The sequence below is a fragment of the Theropithecus gelada genome, chromosome 4 (assembly GCF_003255815.1).
Source record: "Theropithecus gelada isolate Dixy chromosome 4, Tgel_1.0, whole genome shotgun sequence".
NCBI lineage: Eukaryota > Metazoa > Chordata > Mammalia > Primates > Cercopithecidae > Theropithecus > Theropithecus gelada.
Genome location: NC_037671.1, coordinates 71,419,704 through 71,441,472, shown reverse-complemented (window position 1 = coordinate 71,441,472; position 21,769 = coordinate 71,419,704). Strand labels below are relative to the sequence as shown.

Here is a 21,769-nt window from a genome sequence, read left to right as displayed (position 1 = left end):
ACTTTCCTGCATCCCCACTTCCAAAACTTTGATTTTAAGGGAAGGGATTCTTTATTTTAATGATGGCATCTCTCTTCTGACTTAGCTATATCATGGAGCCATAAGGGAGACTGAGCAGCTCAATACAAGATTGATAGCTTGATTACAGCATGATTAGCCTAATTGTTCCTGTGACTAATAATATGCATTTCATTTGCAATTTTTCAGCTGGTATCACAGTTCATGGCCAACAGGCATATTTCTAGATTATAAGGGATAACAGTTTTGAAAACTGCCACAATATCCACAAGATAATACCTAAAAAATAAGGCCATACAGAATCCTACAAGCACAATTCATGATTGTTATATAAACAATAAAACCATTTGGAGAAAATGGACTCCATAAACCAAGACAGTTTGTTTCTAGACAGGGTTTATTTAACATTATATAATTCATACAACACAACCTTCATCTTTGCTCTATTCCAAAAAAGCAAAGAAATTGGAGCTAAGCAGGCATATACATTTCCTGAGTATTCATGGCCCATTTGTAGTCATTATCATTGGGTGACATGTGACAATTGCAGACAAACTGTGTGTCTATTTGCACTTGCTTTCAACATTGGAATAAATGATGATCAATTTCTTCACTCCCATTTCTCTACTTTAAGGCTATCAATTATTTCTTAAGCTTATAGCTTTTATATTTTCCTTAAAACTCAGGTCTGATGATGTTATTTATTTGCTCCAAAAATTCAACATCCAATCACTTAAATAAAGTTCAAACATCTTAGCCACTTGTTCAAGTGTCTCAATAACTTGACTTCCCCAATTAACCACCTTTAATTTTTGCAGTAGTTTTTTCTTACCATTCTTTCACAATTATTAAGTCACTCTTCCACAAACTAACCTTCTGCCCCATTTCCTCCATGTCTTTGATCCACCTGGTTACGTTAGGGCAGCTTGCAATACCTTTCCCTTTCATAGCTGCCTGTCCACATGCTATTCATCTTTCAAGGTCCAAGTCAAAGCTCAACTTTTCCAATAATTCTTCCCCAAAACTGAAAGCTTTCTTTATGGTTTTCTTCCTTCAGAAAACCATGGGTATTTACAGATTTCCTTGGAATTGAAGGCATCATTTATATATGTCTCCATTTTCTTCTAGACTCTAAGACAATGGAAAATCACATGTGAACAAGGGGTCATGATTTCTAGAATGTGGAAGGAACCATCATTCCAGAATCCATTGTCATCATTGAAGAAGTCAGGCCCTCATTCAAGATCATGTGTTATCAGAGACCACTGAAGAGAAGTACATGGTACCTTGAAGTGGTTTTAATTAGATCAAGAAACTTTATGAGGCAGTGGGGTAGAAACTTGGCAGAAAACTCCTGTAATTACAAAACTTCCAGCTATTTTCTATGTACAAGAGCTAAAGACTGAACACCTCTTTGCTTCAAAGGTTTTTTTTAAATTTTATTTTTGGTAAAAGATTGCAATCTTTCATGTGTGCAGGGGGTGGGGGAGGTTGAGTCACTTTATTTTGGTTAGGCATAGGTGAGGGCAAGCCCTCTGCTGAAATGGAGATTGCAGTGACTTTCTGGCTCTGAGGAGAAAAACATTTTCATTGGAGAAAAATGAATCACATTAGGGAGAAACTATTTTCAAGGGAGCTAAATCTGAGCTGATGGGAAAGATAAACAGTGTGGGAGAGCACATCATTCTTCACACTTCTTCAGATAACCCAGATTACTCGAACAATACAAAGACTGGCAGCTTTGGAAACTCTGAGACACACTATTTTGATGTTTACAATAGTGTTCTCACAATGGTCAGTCAACAATATCTGTGGATCTGCAAGCAGATTTATAGCCAAAGAGAATGGACAATAGGAGCTGAAGATAAAAAGCAAGATGGAAGGCACTGAATATGGATGGCAAGCTGCCAAACTAGTTTTGGTTTTATGCCCAGTTTCCTTTTGGAGACTCTAACCTTTAGCTATTAGATGCTCTGAAGAGGCTGACATTGTGCTATCAGGAAAAATGACACTTGGGTCTTAAAAAACTGATGTGCAATTATTTTGTAGATGTATGCCACAACATACAGTTATTTAATAAGTTTTAGTTAATGAAATTTTGCCAAACCTAATTTGAATTTTGAAGGACCAGAATTCTTATTTCAGTGTAATTGGCTTATATAAGAAACTTTCCATCTACCATAGTCAGACAGACTATTGACACATCTGTTAGTTTTAAGCTTAAAAACAAATATACCAACTCATCCAAGAATACAAACTTTGGCAATTTTGACATTTAAGAAGCAAACAGTACACTCTACTTAATCTTAAAGTTTGCACAAAGCGTTCTTAGTACTAGGAAGAGGAGTGTCGTAATGACTACTTGTGGTATGTGTATTTACTGATATGTGTATTTATACTCTACCTTCATACCTAAAGATTTGTGAATGAGTCTCATCTGCGACCTCAAGTTTAGACCTGTACTTTTGAAGAACAAGCATCTGTTTAGTTCCCAACATAGGTGAGATAGTGTGGGCTGCACAGTATATACTTCCACCACAGATGATGCTAAGAGCCTAGTTCCCCACCAGAAACACCATATTTGTTTTTTGAAATTCTGGTCCCATCAGATGCATTAGAATTTCTTTTTTTTTTAATTTTTATTTTTTTATTTTTTATTATTATTATACTTTAAGTTCTAGGGTACATGTGCATAACGTGCAGGTTTGTTACATATGTATACTTGTGCCATGTTGCTGTGCTGCACCCATCAACTCGTCAGCACCCATCAACTCGTCATTTACCTCAGGTATAACTCCCAATGCCATCCCTCCCCCCTCCCCCTTCAATTCAATTTTAATTATTTAAAAATTCTAACCCTCTACTCACTTTCCCTACACATATACACATATGCACACAAACCAGGACAAACTTACTGTCATGCAGTGTTTTGTTTTATATCAGAAGAGACAATTACCTAAAATATCACTATTTTTCAAGGCTCCTACATGCATTTTTATTTCCATTTTTTTTCTGCCACTAGGCACCTAATAATAAGATAAAGAAATCTATCAGCCAGACCTCTTCATCTCTTCCACTATGCCTTTAATTTTAGTTTTAATTAGAATCAGTTTAAACTGTGTGTGTGTCTTCCCTCTAATCTTCTTTCCTTATTTTTATGTCAACCATGCATCTTAGAGAAACCATATATGTTTCTTTTTGACAGGATATTTACACACTATGAATATTCTCTTCACTTTTTTTTTTTTTAAAAAGAAAATCTCTTGTTCTGTCACCCAGGCTGGAGTGCAGGGGCAGGATCATTTTGAGAACAAATTTTTTATCCAGTTACCTCTATTGTAGTCTCATTGCTTATTTTTAAAAGGGGTGGTTCTGGGGGATGGGAGAAGAGAAGCATAAGAACAATGCTGATTTTTATGATTTTTCAATCTCTTGTTTTCTGTTTGTTGAAAATACCAGTTTTGCTTTAAGGGATAGGTAAGAAGACAAGAAAGTCTGTGTTTTCCCAAATGGGCTGCTCAATAAGTATTTTCTAGCAAAGGAAAAAGCAGCTTTAGGGCTTTACTGGTGTGTAAGGGTGTCTAAATTGCCTTCTGCAGTAAGGAGGCTGTGCAGCGTTTGGCTGCTCTGGTGGGTGGCCTTCCTCTATAGTAGGTGGCATATTGCTGGAGTTAGAGCAGCCTCATTCCTTCTCCTCCTCTCCTTGGCCAGTTATTTCTTGATGAGGTCATTAAGTAAGCAGATTCACTGATAGAGTTTTAGGTCCAACCACTTTCCAAATGCTAATTTGGATGACAGGTTATGACCTACACAGTGGCATTTTCAAGGTGGGTCACTTTTGTCCCCTAAGACTCAAGCTGCCGTTAGAAATGTTGTGCATGGGGGATGGAGAGAAATGTCAGCAAATCCTTTGGCTTGTTCCCTCAGGTGCATGAGTCATGGTGGCTCAACGGAGGAGAGCCTGCATTCTTGTGGTGCTCCTGTGGCACTCCAGCAGTGCCCTTGGCCTTGACTAGCAGCTTCTGGAGTCTTGAGGCTAAAGAACTCCTCAGTGCTCCCTGACTTAGCTCCCATAAGTCAGTTTGAAGGCATAGTGAAGACTAATGCTAGTGCTACTGTAAGAGAATGAATTAAGATGGAGAAAATATGCAGTTTTCCCCCAATGTCTGGTATGTGTCAGTACCATGTACTTGTAAGTAGAGCCATTCCTGTAAAGCAGAGGTATTCCCAGAAGATTTGACCTAAGATTGTAATTTGGATTTAGAAATGGGAGTAAGACCAGAAAAACTTGTTAGAGAGGTTTGTTTATTGTATCAAAGAATGGGGAAAGACATACTGATTTCAAAGTCATAAATGGGAGAGAGAAAATTGTGGAAGTGGAGAAAAATCATCTTGTTGATTACGGCAAAATAGGAGAAATCACTTGATTGGGACGATAGAGAAAAGCTCTTAGGGGATGCTGGAACGTATGAATTAAACTCTTAAAATAAAAATTGATAGAGAAAGAGGAGATTTTGTTTATAATTAACAAAATATTTCATTCAGAGTGACTGAAACAAATAATTAAATATTACTTATGAATGACATTAGGGAGATATGTTAACCACTGCTTTGCCGCCTCTGCCCAGACAGACGTGGTTTGGTTTAGAGGCTTTAGTGGTTGTTTTGGAGATTTGAGTTTCATGTTTATTTATAAAACCACAGCAGTAGTGCTGTGCTGTGAATGTCCAATACACTAGCAGCCAGTTTCCCAAGTGAGTTCCATGCTTCTGACAGAATCCAGATGTTTTCATTTCTTCATGTTACCAGAGATTCAGGTTTGATCAAGAAAGATGTTACCAATAAGCCTATTGAGAACCCAATGTCTGAACAGCATTATTATTTTCATGGTAAAACTTCTGAGGCTTGATGGACTATTCTAGGATAAAAGGGAGAGGAAAAATAGTAAGTGTAATTTGGATACACTCAACTCCAAGCAGAAGCATAATTATTTTATCTTATTTGTGATGAGGAGCATGTGATGGGAATTGATTTCATGGTTTTCCATGGGGTTCAAAATAGAAAAATAAACATATGCACATTCATTAGAATAATTATCTGGTGGTACTGTTAATGATCTTTATTTAGCAGATGGAAATAGAATTTTAGACCTGCAAATATAAGAGTCAGAATTCTAGAACATAAGAGCTCAAAGAGAACTTTGAGATAATTTAACCACACTGAAGTCCAGGGAAGTCAACTGACACTTAGATTCACATAGCTAGCAGAGAAACAGCCCAGACTTGTTGAAGGATATGTTTAGAGCCCATTGTACACAGATTATGAATTAGCAAGTCTTTTTATCCTCTTCATTTTCGTTGAATTGTATCTGACGTGAAGGGAATGATCATGAAGCATTAAGACAAAATGAGTAAAGTGAAGAGCTGTGCATTTTGCTTAGTCTATTTGTGGCACCTATGTAAGGTTTGGTGTGAAAAGAGGTTGAAACTGGTATCTAAATTGAAATCTTTCGCTATCCATTGCAAATAATAAGTAGTTGATTATGTAACCACTGTGGAAAATTGTATTTTCCTAAGTTGGCAGTAACAATATCTCTCATCCCATGGTTTACAATGTGACCTTACCACTCCCCTCATCCTCATACCTCCTCTACTCCTCACCCTCGACCTCTGTCCCTGCCCTGCTTACACTTGGGTGGTCCTTTGTGACTCCTGGGTGAAAATGATGTATAACTTTGGAGGCTAGGGTCACACAGGGAGATACTGATCTCACCTCTATTTTGGGATGCTTGCTTTTGGGATCCAGTCACTATGCTGCAAGGGAAGATCAGAACACCTAAAGATGCCACTGATAGGTGTTCTAGCTGGAAACTCCTGCTGAGGTGCCATCAAACAGCTGTGTGTGTGTAAAAAATCATGTAAAATAACTCTAGCAGCCACTATCATCTGAGTGCAGCTGCTCATGTGACCCTGTACAAGAATTGCCTAGACAAGCCCCATTTCCCTGCCAAACAATGAGAAATAATAAGACATGACTGAAGTTATTTTAATTATTAAGGTTTTGAGTTGGTTTGTAGAAAGCAATAGATAAGGAGAATACTACTCCTAAAAACAGAAAGGAAGAAAGGTAGGTAAAAGCAAGTTATTAATATTCTTTAAAAGACAAAAAATAATTTGGAATCAATCAGACTCACATTCTACAGTACAAAACAAATTGATTTCAAAGAAAATGTGAACTATTACCAAAGCTCATAAGGCTCCAGCAAAACCCATAGATAAGATAACATATAATGGGGTGGGGATCAACAAGATTTTCTAAGCTTGAAATGGGAAATTATGTAAACTCAACATTATTGCATATACATCTCTCTATTTGGCTTAAAAAAATAGGCAAGATGACCTTATGCATCTTTTCCACCTCTAACTTCCACCATTCTATCTTCATCGTGTGGGTGTTCAGTTTGCTGAAAAAGCCAGATTTCAGAACAGCTTTCTTTCAGAAATGATGTCTTTAAAGTTAAGGAAAAAAGCTTGCCACACTGTAGAAGTGGCAGCTATAAAAATAGACATAAAAATAAATTGAAAATTCATAACAATTGTGCTGAAAAAGACGCACTGGGAATTGAATTACAAAGTAAAATGAACAAAGTGGGCTTTTGATTAAATGAGTGCACCAAAGTATTTACAGTATGATAATATGTTGGAAATGGCTAGAGATATTGCAGAATAAATGAAGAAAACACTACGAGTATAGTGCTAGGAAAGCACCATCTCAAAGCATAAGGCAAGGGTCAGAGAGCTGGGTTAATTCTGTGCTTTAACAGAAAGAACACTCAAAATTGTGCTTAGAAAATGCAGAAAAAATGGGAACACAATATGTCAAAAAAGCTTTGTACTAATAGGGGGATACTAAGGTAGAAAACCAAGGGATTTGGACCAGGTTGTGTAAGATAAAAGTACATTCCTTTCCTTGGCGTGTATCCCACCCCCGCTGTCCTCAGACACATATCAACACCATACGTTCTTAAAGAGCAAAAGTGACTCCATGTTCCTCACTTACATCTGCACAGATGGCAACAATTATTCATCAGTTTCCTAACAGTTTATCTTCTCTTTCTAAGCAAAGGTTGGAGACCTTAGTTGGACTGCAGTTCTAATAATATTTAGGATTTCATTGATGTTCCTCTACTAGTAACTATTTTTGGCTAGCTTAACATCTACTCAGTGCCGCAAAGTATACAGAGGTCTAAAGCCTATAAGCAACTTCCGCCTCGTTAAGGAGACAGAATTAAATTAATATAGAATAATGAGTGCTGGAAAAGCCTACACCATGTTAATAGAAAGAATGCACTGGATAGGAAGTTTGAAATATGGGTGAGAAATGACAGACTGAGAGAGCAAGACATTCTTGACAAGTGCCATGCTTTATACCTGGTACATAGTAGGTGCTCTAGAAATATTTATTGAAAAATTAAGCAAGTAAGGCAAAACATCTGAAAATGGGGACTTAAAACTGTGATAGGGAGTAGTCCAGCCTGGCTAGAGAAGTGAAGGTAAGGTTTGATGTCAAGGAAAATCCAGATAAAGGAGGCCTGGAAGGAAGGTGATACGTTCATTTTCTATGGTAGAAAAACGGAAATCAATAAAACTGCCTGATACTCAAGAGAGATTACTCTGACAGCAGAATGTGATATGGAACAGAAAGAGAAACTAAGTGAGGTAGCATCAATTTCAGTTCTTTCCTGCCTTGGCAGGCTCGTTGTGAATGTTTGCACTTTGTGCTTAGCAGAGAAAACAACCTCAAAGCAAGATGTGTGTTGTGGAGGAGAGAGTGAGGCTGCTGCAAGAATGTTAGGAAGCACAGCTGGAACTGGCTTTGTGGTTATTCTATGTGGCTGGGAAATGTTGATGTGTAGGCAATTCATTTTGAACCAAGACTTCTAGAAAAATCTCATGAGAAGGCATATGAAATATAGCCTTAGAACTCAAAGGATGAACTGCACTGGAGCTATTGCAGCACAATTGTAAGGAGTATACCCTCTTTATATCATGATGAGTACTAAGAACGAGGTTTTCTTGTCAGAAGAGAGAGGCAACCATATACCTATATTTACCTTAGACATGAGGAACACACCTTACTTGAAAAAATAAACAAGAAAAACCTTTGGTAGGATAATTCCTACATTAAATTTTTTGCATCTTGGTTGATTCATTAAATGTCTGTTATTGGGAATAAGAATCTATATCTGTCATTTCACTGGAAATACAGCAATGTATTTTTGTAAGGATTTGAGATAGACTGCTTGGGTTTGAGTCTACCACTTACTAGTCCCGTGACTTTAGGCAAGCTATTTAACTTCTTTGTTCCTCCATTTCCTTATCTGAAAATGAGATAATTCTAGAAGCTTCCATACAGGGTTATTAGGCAGATTAAACATTATTAATTACATATGAAGTGCTTAGATTAGCGTATAACTCCTAGGTGGTGATAAATATCGGCTATTACTATTACTATATTAACTTTGTATTTTCTGTGTCTTTCTGCCTAAGGAAGAAACTATTACTATCAATTTTTCTATGGTAGAAAACATAAATGGCTGATACTAAGTAACATAGTGAATTATTTGATGGCATTCAGAAAGTTCTCCCTTCTCAAACCCTTCTGGTAAAGAGAGTCATATTTTTACTTTTCTGGAACAATGCTTAAAAAATACACTTACTGAGTTGAACAAAACAGAATCATAAATATATTAGTTGCATTTTGCTTTTCCCGTCTGAGAAAGCCCGAAAAATCATTTTCCTTTCCATCTGAAAGGACATCTAAAAGGAACCAGACCATACAATGACACCAAGATGTCTGTACCTGAAGTAAAATGAATCGCAGTAGAAAAGGATAATGTCTGACAGGAGGCTTTAGATATTGTTTTGATTATCCAGTTATTTTCTATGTAAAAGCCACTTGTGTCTTGGAGTGGACCCTGTCATCTGAAAAGCACTTCATCTTGTTGTATTTTCAAAGATTTAAATGGAAGTTGTTGCTTTTGGGAAGCAGCCATAAGGAGAGACTTGGCTGTGTTTAAAAGCCTCAATCCATTTGTCTCCTATTATCAGTGAGTCCCTCCCTTGTGTTACAGGTTTGGCTTCCTCCAGAAGCTAATCCTAACCTGATAATCATAGAATATAAAGTCTTCAAGCATTGTATGCACACAATGTGCCAAGCATATTGTACAGTCACATGTAAGAATATTGACATGTAACTCTCAACAGCAAACTTGCAATGTTGTTATGATTTTTCCAGTCTCACAGAAGAAACAGAACTACAGGGGTTAAATCCATTGTTCAAAGTCACACAGCTGTAAAGGGAAGGAATAAGAATATTATTATCTCAATTATTATCACCAACTTCACTGGATATTTTTCTAGCCCTTTCATTTAAACTAATACAACATTTAATAAAAAATGGAAACATAGATTTCAGGGAGTCCAACCTAAACTTGGTCAACATGAAACAAGATTCAAAGACTTGTTACATCACTCCCTTTTGTGCCGCCTGCGTATCGATGAGTGTTGTGTGAACTGGTCTTATGCATTTTTAGTTATATAGTAAATTCACTGAAAATTCATTCTTGAGGGCGGGGGTCCCATTTTCCCAAATTATCCTGTGAAAGATTCTTAGTTAGGCTGTAAGGTGAAAAGTGAACCCCGCTCTATTTGCAATACTGTTAAACTATAAATGAATGCCAAAGTTAAACAAAATGGTGATCTTATATATTACCCTTCGATGCTTTTTACTGACATTTGAAATTCTAAAAATACGTTGTCTCTTGGTTCATGGGGAAAAAAAAATGGACATACCACATAGCTGTGAATCTCTCAACTGAGAGGCTCAGTTGACCAAGGTGAAAAAATTCTGTGCAGACACAATTGGCTCCTTCTTTTCCACATCACCAACAACTGCTTTAAAGACTCTAGGAGTATATACAGCATAGGAAGAATGAGGGAGCGTTCCAATTATTTAGGTAACTCAGTTTTTTTGCTTTGATAGTATTATATGGCATCAGGATATATTTGTTATTGAAGTCTTTTTTACTTATATAACTAACTGCAGAATTCACTCTTTTCATGTACATACTGATATTCATAAAAATTGCTCATATACTGGCCATAAAGCATGGCTCAATATATTTAAAGAATTAAAGTATTACAGGCTCTGTTTTCTGACCACAAAGCAATTACGTTAGGAATGGAAAACAACCATAAAACCAGGAAATAGCAATATATTTGAAAATTAAGAAATAATCATCTAAATAGCATGTGGCTCAAAGAGAAAATCATAATGGATTACACAATATTTCAAATTGAATGGTAATGAAAATAATACATTTCATAACTTATAATATGCTGCTAAATCATCTAGAGGGTATTAAAACGTTTTGTTGTTATATATTTTTTATCGTGTATAACATGATGTTTTGAAATATGTAAATATTATGGAATGACCAAATCAAGTTAATTAAAATATGCATTGTCTCACACATTTAGCATATTTTGTGGTGAAAAAATTGGACTTACTACTTTGTATCATTCCTAAAAATAAATTGTAAATATGTCATAAATCTATGTGTAAAAATTGAAACTATAAAGATTTTACAAAATAATATAAGATGCTATCTTCATGACCTAAGAGTAGGGAATGATTTTTTAAATAGGACACAAACCCCACTAACCTTAAATAAAAGATTAATAAATTTAACCTCATTAAACTTAAGAATATCTTATCACCAAGACACAAGTGAAAGGCAACCTAGAGAGATAAAATATACATATACAACACGTATAATTGGCTATTAGTATACCTAGAATACATTGACTCAGAATCAGTTAAAAACAAAGAAAAAAACTGGACAGAAGTCACAAAAGAGGAAATTCAAATGACCAAAAAATGTCTTAATCTGATTAGGCATCAGATAAGTGTAAAAAAATTCCATAATGAGGTACTACTATGCACCTAGTATATTGACAAACTTTAAGAAGTCTCATAATCCTAGGGGTTGGTGCAATGTAATGGGAGTATATGTCCATTGTTGGTGGAAGTGTGAATTGGTAAAACCATTCTGAACAAATGTTTAAGAGCTAATTATATTACTAGAAATTCATGATCAGCAATTTTAGTCTCAGACATAAATTCTAGAGAAAGGCATGCTTATGTATAACATACCTATTCAAGAATATTCATAACAGCACTATTGGTAACAAACCCTGGAAATAATATCAATACCCATCAACAGTAGAACAGTAGAAAAACAGTATATTTTTCATTGTATAAATAACAGAATGAATTGCACATTCACACAACAGCATTAATGAATTTTAGTGGTATAATGTTGAGGAAAGGAGATAACAGAATGCATGATTCCATTTATAAAAATTTAAAAATAGGTAACATCAAACAACATTGGTTAGGAATTATAACGTGATAGTAATACTTCAGAGAAAAATCAATAAAGTGATTATAATAAAATTCAGAATGGTGAATCCCACTGGGGATGGGAAGGACAGGGAAGAAACAGGAATTTCTGAGATACTGGTAATATATTTTTTGATCTGAGAGAAGTTTACAGAGATTTTTTTTTGGCTTTGTCATTAAATAAGCTGATAATTAATGTTTTAGATATTATTTAGGCATATTTATTCATTACACTATAAAATTGTTTTATTCGTGATGAATGAAATGGAATAAAATTAAACTTTATCTCAAATAAATATAAATTAAGGAAAGAATGTTCATTATACCTGTTAAAATGAGAATCACAAACTAAAACCTTTTGCACAGCAAAGGAAATGATCAACACAGTGAAGAAACAATATACGGAATGGGAGAAAATATTTGCAAACTATGCATCTGACAAATGGTTAACATCCAGAGTGTAAAAGTAACTCAAACAACTTACTAGCAAAAAAACAAATAAGACCATTGAAAATGGGCAAAATACTTAAATAGACAATAGATGTATGAAAATATGTTCAACATCACTAATCAGGGAAATGCAGTTCAAAACCACATTGAGCTATCATCTCACACCTATCAGAGTGGCTATTACTACAAAAACAAAAAATAAATGCTGGCATGGATGTGAGAAAATGGGAACACATACATTGTTGTTGGGAATGTAAATTAGTACAGCCATTATAAAAAACACTATGTGAGTTCCTCAAAATATTAAAAATATAATTACTGTATGATCCAGCAATCCTACCACTGAGTATATATTCAAAGGAAATGAAATCAGTATGTCAAAGAGATAAATTGACTCCTATATTTATTGCAGCACTCTTCATTAATAGCCAAGATATGGAATCAGCCTAAATCAACAGACGAATGGATAAAATAATACTTAGCCATAAAAAAGAATTAAATCTTGTCATTTGTGGCAGCATGAATGAACCTAGAGGGCATTATGTTAAGTGAAATAAGCCAGGCACAGGAAGACAAACACAGCATGATCTCACTCATTTGCAAAATTTAGAAAAGCTGATCTTATAGAAGCATGGAGTAGAATATTGATTACCAAAGGCTGGGGAGAAAAATGGCCAACAGAGACAAAATTACAGATAGAAGGAATAAGTTCTGGTTTTCGATTGCACAGTAAGGTGATTATAGTCAAAAATATTGTAATTGCATATTTCAAAATAACTAGAAGAGAGAATTTTTAATGTTCCCCAAACAAAGAAATGATAAATGTTTGAAGTGGTGGAGAAGTAAATTATTCTGATCTGGTCATTTACTATGTATACACGTATTGAAACATCATACTGTACTCTATAGTACAATTATTAGGTGTAAATTAAAAATAAAATTAAACTTTAAAAGTTTGAAGTTAAAAAAATAAGAACCAGTGATTCTATTTTGCCATTTTTTTTTTTTTTTTTGAGATAGAATCTCGCTCTGTCACCCAACTTGAAGGGCAGTTGCATGATCTCGGCTCACTGAAACCTCTGCCTCCCGGGTTCAAGTGATTTTCCTGCGTCAGCCTCCCAAGTAGGTGGGCTTACCGGTGCCCACCATCATGCCCAGCTAATTTTTGTATTTTTAGTAGAGATGGGGTTTCACTATGTTGGCTGGGCTAGTCTCGAACTCCTGTCCTCGTGATCTGCCCACCTCAGCCTCCCAAAGTGCTGGGATTACAGGGGTGAGCCACCGCACCTGGCCTTACTTTGCTAATTTTTAATAGAACTTTGCAATTTATAAAAATGCTATTTAGTGTCCTATGGGGAAAAAAAATTCATTTAACACAGTATAGCTTTGCTGAATGTCTCTGGTTTGGTCAGATAAGTGAAATAAAATATTTTATTCAGATGATATCAGATAAATTTTGATATTAAGAATTTAGATTTTTCAGTTAGTGCCTAGATAAATGATTAGAAAAAAAAAAACAACAAAAAGAGATGCACTATCAAATACTTAAGAAAGCAGGATATTTTAAATAATAAAAAGTACTTCTAAGTGTTCATTGGCATTCACTTAATAACTCATAGTGCCATAAAAAATGAATCACTTCAGCTAGCATTCTTATTCTTCCTAAATGTATAATAAAGTAGAATAAAGAACACCTCACTAGTGGAATTTGCCAATGTTTATTTGTTTATCAACATATATAATCAAAAAGTATTTATTGAGTGAATTATATGTATTCTGTACTGTTCTAAGTGCTGTGGTTAGAGCAATGGATAAAACAGTCAAAAACCCAGTCACCCCTGAAGTTTGCATTCTTGTTTGGAAAAGAGGTAATCAACAAATAACTAAAATCATGTCAGGCAATGATAAGTACTACGAGGACAAAGCAGTATGGAGGGGCAAACTCAGAGTAAGGATGCAAATTCAGGTAAGATGGACTGCTGAATGCTGGTCTTCGTGCAGTCAGTTTGTTAGTTTGCTGGGTGGGTGGAGGAAATTCCTGAGAAAGCAAATGAATTTCCCAATGTTGAGGAAGTCTTTTGGAGTCTGGAAGATTGGGCACTATTCAGGTTTGGGGCAGTACAAAATCTGCTTATGGGGAACATTTCTATTAGAGCCTCAAATAAACCTGAAGATATAATGAAATAATTCACGGTCCCATTTTCAATTTAGACTTTCCATAAACTAGTTTCAAATCAGAGGTTGTGGGTCTCATTTATATACTCACATAAAGTCATGAGCTTTTTATTTGCTAAGGAAAGTAGCTTAGAAGTAGCATGTAACTCAGGAGTGAACTACAAACTTTTTTGTCCTAACTCTTACTGTTGAGATTATTTCTAAATAATATATTTTTTTCTTATTCCTGACTGAAAAAGAACAGGAAACTGAGATAATTAAATGTTTTGTAGGGATGTGAGATCCTCATATGATGTAACGTGATTTTTCATTTTATTGTTTTAACTTTAGAATTTGCGAATACATGTGCTTGTTTGTTACATGGATATTACATGCAAAAGAGAGGGGGTTGGGGTTCTAGAGTACCCGTCACCTGAATATTGAACATTGTACCCAGCAGATAGTTTTTCAGCTCTCATCCTTATCTCACTAGACCTCGTCCCTTTTGGAGCCCCCATAGTCTGTTATCTCCATTTTCCCCCAATCCCCATGTTGATCAAATATTCTCTCCATTTTTATGTCCAACTGTACATGTTGTTTAGCTCCCACTTGTAAGTAAAAGTATATAATATTTGATTTTCTGCTTTAGAGTTAACTCACTTAGGATAATGTCCTCTAGCTCCTTCCATGTTGCTGCAAAGAACATAATATCATTCTTTTATTGGTTGCATAATATTCCATAGCATACACATCTATATATACACACACATACACACATATCTACACACACAAATACATGTTTGTGTGTGTGTATATATATATATATATATCTCACATTTTCTTTATTCAGTCAACTGTTGGTGGACACTTAGGTTGGTTCCATGACTTTGCTATTGTGAATATTGCTCCAATAAGCATGTGAGTGCAGGTGTCTTTTTTATAAAACTATTTATTTTCCTCTGGGGAGATACCCAGTAATGTGATTGCTGGGTCAAATGGTAGCTGTGTTTTAAGTTGTTTGAGAAATATCCAAACTGCTTTCTACCATGGCTGAAATAATTTACATCCCCACCAACAGAGTATAGTTTTCCTTGTAGAGATCTTTCTCCTCCTTGGTTAAAGGTATTCCTAGGTATCTTACTGTAGCTATTGTAAATGTGATTGAGTTATTAATTTTGTTCTCAGCTTGAACATGATTCACATATAGAAATACTACTGATTTTTGTACATTGTTTTTGTATCCCGAGACTACTAAAGTTGCTTATCAATTCTGGGAGTCTTCTAGAAGAGTCTTTAGGGTTTTCTAGGTATACGGTCATGTTGTCAGTGAACAGAGATAGTCTGACTTCTTCTTTTCCAATTTGGATGCCTTTTATTTCTTTCTCTTGTCTGGCTACTCTGGATATAGGACTTCCAGTACTATGCTGAATTAGAATGGTGAGAGTGGACATCCTTTTCTTGTTCCAGTTCTTAGCGGAAATGATTTCAACTTTTTCCCATTCAGTATAATGTTGGATGTGTGTTTGTCATAGATGACTTTTCTTATTTTCAGGTATGTTCCTTTGATACCTAGTTTGTTGAGGATTTTTTTATAAAGGGATGTTGAATTTCATAGAGTCATTTTTCTACATCAATTGAGACGATCATATAGTTTTTGTTCTTAACTCTGTTTATGTGGTGAATCAAATTTATTGATTTGTATATGTTGAACAATCCTTGCATCCCTGGATTAAAGCCCACTTGCTTATGGTGAATTACCTTTTTGACACACTGTTGGAGTCAGTTTGCTAGTATTTTTTTTTTTTTTGAGAATTTTTTCATCTATATTAACCAGGGATATTGTCCTGCAGTTTTTTTGTTTTGTTTTGTTCTTGCCTGATTTTGGTATTAAGGTGATACTGGATTCATAGAATGAAAGTATAATTGACCTATTTCCTTAGTTTCCTCTCAAAAATTGCCATCACATTTTTAAAATTATTATTATTATTATACTTTAAGTTCTAGGGTACATGTGCATAATGTGCAAGTTTGTTACATACGTATACTTGTGCCATGTTGGTGTGCTGCACCCATCAACTCGTCATTTACATCAGGTATAACTCCCAATGCATTCCCTCCCCCCTCCCCCCTCCCCATGATAGGCCCCAGTGTGTGATGTTCCCCTTCCCGAGTCCAAGTGATCTCATTGTTCAGTTCCCACCTATGAGTGAGAACATGCGGTGTTTGGTTTTCTGTTCTTGCGATAGTTTGCTGAGAATGATGGTTTCCAGCTGCATCCATGTCCCTACAAAGGACACAAACTCATCCTTTTTTATGGCTGCATAGTATTCCATGGTGTATATGTGCCACATTTTCTTAATCCAATCTGTCACTGATGGACATTTGGGTTGATTCCAAGTCTTTGCTATTGTGAATAGTGCCACAATAAACATACGTGTGCATGTGTCTTTATAGCAGCATGATTTATAATCCTTTGGGTATATACCCAGTAATGGGATGGCTGTGTCATATGGTACTTCTAGTTCTAGTTCCTTGAGGAATCGCCATACTGTTTTCCATAATGGTTGAAGTAGTTTATAATCCCACCAACAGTGTAAAAGTGTTCCTATTCCTCCACATCCTCTCCAGCACCTGTTGCTTCCTGACTTTTTAATGATTGCCATTCTAACTGGTGTGAGATGGTATCTCATTGTGGTTTTGATTTGCATTTCTCTGGCCATCACATTTTGTTTTGTCCTCCATAGCTACTGAGTTCATCTGGATATAGGAGAGTGATAATGTAAAAGAAAGTAGTTATAATTCATAGTGAATATTATCTGTTGTGTGACTTTGAAAGACATCAGGAGTTTCTTTAGTTAAACAAAATTTTCTAAATACTTGAGACTGAATAAGGCTGGGCTGATCAAAGCTACAAATGGAAACCAAAAAGGCTTTTCTGAACTAGATTATGGGAAGTGTTCTATTGGGAAGCTGAGAGTTGTACAGATCGTGCACTGTACATCAATGACTCAAGTAGCTACCCAGTTTCTCTCCTCTCTGCTCTCCGTGGGTCCCATTGCTTCCCTGGTGAATCCCAGCATGATTTCTTAAATAATCCAATTAATGTTAGTACTTACTTGGTGCTTTATTTCCTCTATGTGAGAGAAGTGCACACTGTCTGCTTCTAGTCAGCCATCTTGAGCTGGAACCACACCATTGTTTTAAATAGCATTCAATAAATCTTTTGATGTGATAGTGCAGTAAGCTGAATATGTAACAGGTTCAGAATTTCCTCTGAAATGTGTCAAGATGATCTTTTTTTTAATGTGCCTCTCTCTCCTAAAACTGGAATACAGCAAATGAGACTAGACAAATAAATGAATATAAGTATTTTCAAAATCTGATTGAGTAAAGAGTATTTGTAGTTCCAAAGTTGAGGCTAACTTGTGGGGCCTAGAGGCAATGCACATACATGTTTAAAAACTTTTTAGATTTCATTTCCTTTTTAAGAAATATTCAGATTAATATCTTGACATCTTCATTGGAGGCTTTTATAACTTAACTGGAAGTCTAAGTTAAACTAAATTCCTTTAGATGAAATTAAATCCTGTTTCTACTTTTTTAGTACTTAATGAAGACTTACACAACCAGAAAGAAATAATTTCAGTAATTGAATACATTCTTGAATTTATTAAATCGACTAATCTCTATTTTTTCAGTTGCCTCTCAAAAATTGCCATCACATTTTGTTTTGTTCTCCTTAGCAACTGAGTTCATACTGGATATAGGAGAGTGATAGTGCAAAAGAGAAGTGGTTACAATTCTGCTTACGTATGTTGGGCACTATTAACCTTGTACGTAGCTGCTTTGACTTGATGAGAAAATATCATAATCATTGGGCCAAGAAAGAAAGAAAGGAACCGAATAGCTACAGCTCTCAGTATAAGAACATGTTTCTCAGCATTGAGGATGTCCCCTGGGATACAAGAATAATGGAGACTCTGCAGGCCTGGGGAACTTAAAGGATCTGCTTATGCAAAGCAGTTCCATTTGAGCACACATGAGCAAGTGGTTTTTGCATAAACTGCTACCGTTTCTGGATGGTTTTTCCACTTTGGCTCCCTATGGATGGGTTCTATGAGACCATCTTCTCATACTCCAATACCTCAGAACAGCTCCTTAGTCTTTGGAAAGAGATACATATGGAGGGAATAAATCTTAACTCATGGCTTCTGTTAATGTACTGGGAGGTGAACAATTGCAAGTTATTCAATTAATATGTAACCAAGAACCTGGAAATGTATCAGCATGGAATTCAAGATTGTACTGTTAATTGAAGTCTTGCATTTTGCTCATACCTACAAATTAAAACTCTTCAGTTAAGGCATTTGAGGATAATAGAGAACAAAATCCAACTGAAAGGAAAGAGATGTTTTCCTCAGCCACAGCAGTAGGCATATTACAACATTTGGACAATGGATTTGGCTTTAAGCTTTCATATAGCTGGGAGTGACTGTGGGGTTCTAGAGTTTTTGGTTTCTGACAACAGAAAACAAACAAATTTATTTGTAGCAAAAAATAATTCCTAAATTGAAATGGCAACAAGAATCTATCATATGTATAGTGGCATCATAGGTCCTAACTTGGTCTAAAAAAATCTTTTTATCTATGTGAAAACTGGTGCTTTGAGAAATTCATTAACAATGAATGAAAATATTTGTACATAGTCTTGGTTATTTCTCTGTGAGGGATTTCTAAAGATGTATGTAACAAGGAGAAAACACTGATTTGCTAATAAGGTAATGCGAATTTTGGAGTTAGATGTGACTTTATGAACTAGATAGTCAAATATCCTTGATTCCCCAGATGAAGAAACTAAGACCCACAGAAGTTGAAACAACAAGAAAAGACCAGAAGTTAATAGAAGAGGTCAGAAGAGTAACAGGATTGTGAAAAGGGCTTTTCTATCTAGCACAATTCTGGGAGAGTGAACTCCAAACACAAATCTCTCTTGACATACCCCTAAAATCCTCTAAATGTACCCAATCAAAATGGTCAGTGCTGGGCATGTTGGCTCATGCCTGTAATCCCAGCACTGTGGGAGGCTGAGGTGGGAGGATTGCTTGAAACCAGGAGTTTGATGCCAGCCTGGGCAACAAAGTGAGGAACAATCTCTACAAAAAAATAAAAATAAAATACCCAGGCATAGTGACAAAGCACCTGTAGTCCCTGCTTCTTGGGAGGCTGAGACAAGAAGATTGCTTGAGCACAGACATTAGAGGCTGCAGTAAGCTATGATCATACCACTGTACTTCAGCTTGGGTGACAGAGTGAGAATGTATCTAAAAAATAGTGTGTTGGGTTTTTAAAAATATATGTATATAAAATAGAAAGCAATTAATTATTAAGCACATTACCACCACATTTAAGTTGTCAATAAGACATTTGCTATCAAAATGTGAAATTCTTTTTTTTTTTTTATTATTATTATTATACTTTAAGTTCTAGGATACATGTGCATAACGTGCAGGTTTGTTACATATGTATACTTGTGCCATGTTGGTGTGCTGCACCCATCAATTCGTCAGCACCCATCAACTCGTCATTTACATCAGGTATAACTCCCAATGCAATCCCTCCCCCCTCCCCACTCCCCATGCAAAATGTGAAATTCTTAAAACAGGCCATTACACAGAGCAATAACGTAAAAGGACTAGAGATCTGAGAAGACCACCTTTGTTGGAGGAGAAAGTTAGAAATAGAGAATCAGTATCACTTAGAATGAGATTGAGAGCAAATGACAGTCTCCAAGTAAAGCCTTTGTTAGAATAATCGAATTTGATATTCACATAACTATCACCATGTGGCTGCAGGTCTGCAAGTATAATAGAGAGGGAGTGTCAGAAGGGACTGAGTAAGGATAATTGCGCTAATTGTTTTCAATTGAATCCACATGATTTAATTACCTCCCACTGGGTCCCTCCCATGACTCGTGGGGATTATTACAATTCAAGGTGAGATTTGGGTAGGGACACAGAGTCAGACCATATCAGGGAGTTTGTCTATATTATAAAGTCATGAGACCGGTGTTCTTTATGATCACCAGATACATCTTTAGAATGAGTATACATGTATTCTAATAAATCCACTTAGAAGAAAAATATTCATCTAGTGAGGCAAGTAGGTTAAATAAAAATATTCTCAGCACTTTAGTATGAAAGAATTGATTCTTGACAATGGCTAATTAAAGTTATTAATCTTCAAACAATTTTATTTCCTTATAAATGTGGGCCTAAGAAAGAAACATGTTTAGTGTTACAACTGCAGGGTCAAAATCAGCAATTTGAGTTTGGTTGTCATTCAGACAAAAACTTGGAGGACTTTTTATTGTGAATCTACAATCAGGGAAGAACCACAGGATGAAGAATTTAGTGCAGGTTAGGTAAGTTCACACATTTTAGAGTCCAGTATATCTTGTACAAAGTTGGGCTGCAAGTACAAACTGAGACTACGAGTGCTACATGAGGTGAAAACATAAGAAAGCAGAAAATATATTTTTAAAAGCGAAATTGCCAACTATTCCATGCCTCATATCTATTCTTGCAAGAGATAAATCTGCATGAGCAAAAGATGGGAGCAGACCCTCTCTGCATTAATTGCTCAAAAAGTAGACTTAGAGGCCCTAAAAAAGAAGTTGTAGACATCTGAATTCTATAGGCCTAATGAAGATTTTCCTTTACCACCTGATTTGTATGAGCAAGAAATTTGGAAGGAATGAATGATAAACAGTTGTTACCACCTGATTTGTATGAGCAAGAAATTTGGAAGGAATGAATGATAAACAGTTGTCCTACGGCTATTTGTGAATAACAGAAGCATATTCAAATGAATTTATTAAACAAAAAATGAAGAGGTAATTAGTCATCAGGATATAAGGAACACAAGGAGAACCTGGTGAACTAGAACCAAGAACAGAAAAGTCTTCTGGAGGAAGATCCCACTTTATCAGTAAACACTGCTTCTGGGCCGCATGGTTGCTCATTTCCACTTCCCTTTGTGGGTCACCTTTATTATCTTCTCTTTACTGATTGACCTTTATTCACCACGTGCACATGGCCAAAGTGGCCACCTTCGCCACCCCTAACTGGTTTTTCTCTCCCTAATCAGCCCAGATATTTAGGGGCAATGGACAAAAGTTTGGGTTATGGAATTTAAAAAAATTTTCAGGGTTGATTAGCTAGGGTGGGTGAGCTATTTGCAGTAGGCTGAGGAGACCAACAAAAACATGTGGACCCCAGAGTAGATTAGGTTACCGCATCACATTATGTCATCAGCTAGTTACCATGTTGCCTTGTTTTCTCAAGTTAAATATACTCCAGAAAATGTTATATTGATTGTCATTCATAGCTTGTTAAGGAAGGTATTTCACCCATATATAGACTCGGGAAGGGGAACATCACACATCGGGGCCTATTATGGGGAGGGCGGAGAGGGGAGGGATTGCATTGGGAGTTATACCTGAGGTAAATGACGAGTTGATGGGTGCAGCACACCAACATGGCACAAGTATACATATGTAACAAACCTGCACGTTATGCACATGTACCCTAGAACTTAAAGTATAAAAAAAAAATTGAGAACAATTTCAATTAAAAAAAAAGTTTATTTAAAGTTAATTGTCAGAATTATAACATCTATTATA

The 21,769-nt window shown here is 35.8% G+C and overlaps 1 protein-coding gene across 1 annotated transcript in view; it reads left to right on the top strand.

Annotated features, from left to right (window-relative positions):
* Positions 1-21,769, top strand: part of LOC112622604 (HORMA domain-containing protein 1-like) — a 163,218-nt gene that overhangs the window by 116,020 nt on the left and 25,429 nt on the right.